Source organism: Schistocerca gregaria, chromosome 2, assembly GCF_023897955.1.
Source record: "Schistocerca gregaria isolate iqSchGreg1 chromosome 2, iqSchGreg1.2, whole genome shotgun sequence".
NCBI lineage: Eukaryota > Metazoa > Arthropoda > Insecta > Orthoptera > Acrididae > Schistocerca > Schistocerca gregaria.
In genome coordinates this window covers 754,200,769-754,206,768 of record NC_064921.1, presented here as the reverse complement: position 1 = coordinate 754,206,768, position 6,000 = coordinate 754,200,769, and positions in this window count along the sequence as shown.

Here is a 6,000-nt window from a genome sequence, read left to right as displayed (position 1 = left end):
ATGTTACACTGCCTGGTTAAAAAGTTAAGTGCTTAACTACAGCTTCGAAGCATTCTTTCGTTATAACTGACTCCAGCAGTATGTGAATACTGCTGTTAATAAAACCTTTGAATACTTATCAGTTGATTCAAATTGCATGAAATACAAAAAATAGCTCTGAGCACTATGGGACTTAACTTTTGAGGTCATCAGGCCCCTAAAACTTACAACTACTTAAACCTAACCAACGTAAGGACATCACACACATCCATGCCCGAGGCAGGATTCGAACCTGTTACCATAGCGGTCACGTGGTTCCAGACTGTAGTACCTAGAACCACTCGGCCACCACAAGAACTAAATTTGAAAGTCGGGTAAAAAAAAAAAATCTTATATTTAATGGCACGAATTAAGATTAGATTTAACACCTTGTCAACAATAACTTCATATGAGACAGAGCACAGTCTCAAGATGCACAAAGATGAGAAGGAAATTTAGGGAGCCTAAACCTAGATGAGAATCCCACTACTGACAAAGTCCACTGCCTTAACCACTGAGCAGTTAAGCAACACTTAAACATGAATTATTTTTAACACCATAAAACTAATTTTTTCAAATCACTATGATATATTGAATGGTCATTAGAATGGGTATCTAATTAAACATAAATTATGACACAGAATTGGTGGACAGTAATACCTTCACGAGGCAAAATGTTTAGCACTGCTGATAGCAACATATAGAAGTAAAAGTAACATAATCACAACTTTCGGAACTATTAGTTCCTTCCTTGGGAGGAAATATTGATAGTGACACAGACCACAGGATGAGAGACCCACCTTCAGTGAGGATGAGAGTCTACTAAAAATGTAGTAATACCATCAATCTTGTCACTGATCATCAATTGCTTAATAAACAATGTGTAGTCATCATAAATAAGCTTACAGTTCATTTCTATTTGCATGTATTAAACATGCACGAACTGCTCAAACTATTAGTAAACATACAGCTTTCACTCAATAATAATGCTGATTGACTCTTACAAGCAATTCGAAAATCAAGTTATCTAAGCATCTAATGAGCATTCAAATTGTTAAAGAAAGGAAAAGGAGTATTTTCTGAGTTAGAGCAAAATACCAAAAGTATACTTTCTAATAAAGTAAAAAAATGAGAGTTTCTGAAAAAAGACAAAACTTTCTTATAATACTTGATGAGATGGTAAGATAGGTTGTGACACTTTTACACGTAGTTTATCGTGTTTCAGAATGAGACACACAAAGAAGAAAATTAGATATGCTGCTGACGACTCCCGTCAGTTACAGAATATGTAAATTTAAACCACCAACAGAAGTAAGACAATGGCTTTAACACTAGTGAAATACTCTACTTCGTACCTCACAGAAAAAAATGGTAAAACTTTATGGAAAAACACAAGCCAATATTGCACCGTATGTATTATTCTCTCAGTTTTCTATAAGTTTATTTCTTTCCACATATTTTGCTGAGCAACAGAACACAAAATGTATTCCCGATATGTAAACCACACCAGTGTCAGCCAAATTAAGGGCATTCAAATTTATTTCATTCATTCATTCATTCATTCATTCATTCATTCATTCAGATATCACATTCTTTAAATCTCATCCATAAGAGAGGCTTCAGGGATGTGGAACAAGTAAAATTATATATGAACTGGCAAATGCAATAAGTGTAGCCTACTTCTGCAAAGTGTACAATGATGATTATGGGAATAAATTTTACACAAATTTTTAATTAACATAAAAGCAGCTTATTGAAAAAAGCCATTGCTTTTGTCCTTGGCATATATTGGTTGCTGCTTTCATTGAATTTTTCACTCCAAACATTTATGTAACTTTACATGGAACACCATCAGTAGTCAGTAGAAATAGAACACTAATAAAGTGATTATGTCAGTTCAATTTAAGTCAAATATCTTAACTCCCTGCCCCGTGAACAATGGACCTTGCTGTTGGAGAGGAGGCTTGGATGCCTCAGCGATATAGACAGCTGTACTGTAGGTGTAACGACAACGGAGGAGCATCTGTTGAGAGGCCAGACAAAAGTGTGGTTCCTGAAGAGAGGCAACAGCCTTTTCAGTAGTTGCACGGGCAACAGTCTGGATGATGGACTAATGTGGCCATGTAACATTAACCAATATGGCCTTGATGTGCTAGTACTGTGAACAGCTGAAAGGAAGGGGAAACTACGCCCGTAATTTTTTCCGAGGGCATGCAGCTTTACTGTATGGTTAAATGATGATGCTGTCCTCTTGGGTACTTTATTCCGGAGGTAAAATATTCCCCATTCGGATCTCCTGTCGGGGACTACTCAGGGGGATGTCATTAACATGAGAAAGAAAACTGGCATTCTACGCATCGGATTGTGGAATATCATATCCCGTAATTGGGCAGGTAGGTTAGAAAATTGGAAAAGGGAAATGGATAGGTTAAAGTTAGATATAGTGGGAATTAGTGAAGTTCAGTGGCAGGAGGAACAAGGTGAATACATGGCTATAAATACAAAATCAAACAGGGGTTATGCAGGAGTAGGTTTCATAATGAATGAAATTAAAACTAGGAGTGTGGATAAGCTACTATGAACACCATAATGAATGCATTATTGTAGCCGAGATAGCCCACGCCTACAACAATATTACAAGTTTATATGCCAACTAGCTCCGCAGATGATGAGATGGAAGAAATGTATGATGCGAAAGGGGAATGAAAATTTAATAGACGCGGGGGACTGGAATTCGATAGTAGGAAAGGAAGAGAAGGAAAAGTAGTAGGTGAATATGGAATGGAGGGGGGACGAGGGGGGGGGGGGGGGGCAAGGAATGAAAGAGGAATCCGCCTGGTAGAATTTTGCACAGAACATAACTTAAACATAGTTAACAATTGGTTTAAGAACCACAAAAGAAGTTTGTATATGTGGAAGAGACCTGATGACACTGGAAGGTTTCAGATAGATTACACAATGGTAAGACAACGATTTAGGAACCAGGTTTTAAATTTTAGGTCATTTCCAGGGGCAGATGTGGACTCTGACCACAATTTATCGGTTATCAGCAGTAGATTAAAACTGAAGAAACTACAAAAAGGTGGGAAATTAAGGAGATGGTACCTGCATAAACTGAAAGAACAACCAGTGGTTGTACAGTGTTTCAGAGATAGCATTAGGGGATGATCGACAGGAAAGGGGAAAGAAATACAGAAGAAGAAGAAGAATGGGTAGCTCTGAGAGAAAAAATAGTGAAGGCAGCATAGGATCAAGTAGGTAAAAAGGCGAGAGCTAGTAGAAATCTTTGGGTAACAGAAGAGATACTGAATTTAACTGATGAAAGGAGAAGATATAAAAATGCAGTAAATGAAGCAGGAAAAAAGAAATACAGACATCTCAAAAATGAGATCGACAGGTAGTGCAAACTGGCTAAGCAGGGACAGCTAGGGGACAAATGTAAGGATGTAGAAGCATATACCACTAGAGGTAAGATAGATACTGCCTACTGAAAAATTAGAGACCTTTAGAGAAAAGAGAACCACTTTTGTGAATATCAAGGGCTCAGATGTAAAACCTGTTCTAAGCAAAGAAAGGAAAGCAGAAAGGTGGAAAGAGTACATAGAGGGTCTATACAAGGGCAATGCACTTGAGGGCATTTATCAAAATGGAAGAGGATGTAGATGAAGATGAAATAGGAGATGCAATACTGTGTGAAGAGTTTGACAGATCACTGAAAGACCTAAGTCGAAATAAGGCCTTGGGAGTAGACAACAATCCATTAGAACTAATGATAGCCTTGGGAGAGCCAGCCATGACAAAACTCTCCCATCTGGTAAGCAAGATGTATGAGACAGATGAAATATCCTCAGACTACAAGAAGAATATAATAATTCTAATCCCAAAGAAAGCAGGTGTGAAAATTACCGATCTATCAGTTTCATAAGTCACGGTTGCAAAATACTAACATGAATTCTTTACAGAAGAATGGAAAAACTGGTAGATGCCAACCTTGAGGAAGATGAGTTTGGATTCTGTGGAAATGTTGGAACACATCAGGCAATACTGACCCTAAGAATTATCTTACAAGATAGATTACGGGAAGGCAAACCTACATTTCTAAGGTTTGTAGACTTAGAGAAAGTTTTTGACAATGTTGACTGGAATACTCTCAAATTCTGAAGGTGGCAGGGATCAAATACAGGGGGCGAAAGGCTATTTACATTTGGTACAGAAACCAGATGGCAGTTATAAGAGTCGAGAGGCATGAAAGTGAAGCAGTGGTTGGGAAGGGAGTGAGACATAGTTGTAGACTATCCCCAATGTTACCAATGTTACACAGTATGTATATTAAGCAAATAGTGGGAAAAAAAAAAAAAAGAAAAAGGAGTAGGAATTAAAATACATAGAGAATAAATAAAAATTTGAGGTTTGCCATTGACATTCTAATTCTGACACAGACAGCAAAGGACCTGGAAGAGCAGCAGTTGAACAGTAAATTGAAAGGAGGATACAAAATGAAAAATCAACAAAACCAAAACAAGGGTAATGGAATGTAGTCAAATTAAATCAGGCTATGCTGAGGGAATCAGATTAGACACTTAAAGTAGTAGATGAGTTTTGCTATTTGGGAAGCAAAATAACTAATAATGGTTGAAGTAGAGAGGATACAAAAAATGTAGACTGCCAATGGCAATGAAAGTGGTTCTGTAGAAAAGAAATCTGTTAACACCGAGCGTAGATTCAAGCATCATGAAGTCTTTTCTGAAAGTATTTGTATGCAGTGTAGCCACATATAAAAGTGAAACATGGACAATACATAGTTTAGACAAGAAGAGAACAGACACTTTCGAAATGTGGTGCCACAGAAGAATGCTGCAGATTAGATAGGTAAATCACATAGATAGGTAAATCACATAACTAATGAGGAGGTACTGAATAGAACTGGGGAGAAAAAGAGTCTGTGGCACAACTTGACTAGAAGATGGGATCGGTAGGTAGGTCACGTTCTGTGGCATCAAAGAATCACCAAATTAGTGTTGGAGGGAAGTGTGGAGGGTAAAAATCATATAGGAAGACCAAGGGATGAATACATTAGACAGATTCTTCAGAAGAATGTAGGTTGCAGCAGTTACGTGGAGATGAAGCAGCTTGCACAGGATAAAGTAGGACGGAGAGTTGCATCAAACCAGTCCCTGGACTGAGGATGACGACGACACCAACAATAGCTGTAAACAAACAACAGCTCTTGATAATACGGAATATTTTTGTGAACATTAGAAATGAATGTTAGTGTATGAAACATTTGTATTCATAAAATTTATCTAACAAAGCTGCTGATGAGTGAAGACATTCTGGAGTTTGCAGAATGTTGGATGAACAGACAACTTGTCTTACAACCGAAGGGTACACATGAGAGAGCAGAAGAAACTTAAAGCAATGCAAAACAATAAATTTGGCCTAATACAGATTAATAAGCACAGAAAAATTAGCACAGTGATAGATATTAAAATAAAATATTACAGCCCAATAATACGCTACTACGGAAAACAATGAAGAGGATTCTCAACAGAAAGTGGGCCTACTATGATACAAATGTTAACAAAAAACCATGTATTGATACTTTTAAAGCTGAAATATTATTTCCATCCTACTCTGTAGCAAAGCACACTACACTTGGATTCAATGATTACAACATGGAATCTCAATACAGGTCCATAATCATTCCATTCAGCCCTTACATAATTATACTGATATTTTGTTCGTACAACCATTCATATGCCATTACCTTATACTTTTCAATGTGTTTGCCATTGGAATAGCAACTTCAGAAAATAAAAACTTAAGAATTCCATAATGAATACAATATTAACAACATGTGAACCAAACAAGACAGACAGCACAACTGCATGCAAAGTCTTAAAAACTACAGGGTTTGTGAAATTAAATCAATCAAGTACGAATAGTGCCTTTCATTAAACAAACAATACCATTTAGTGTAAC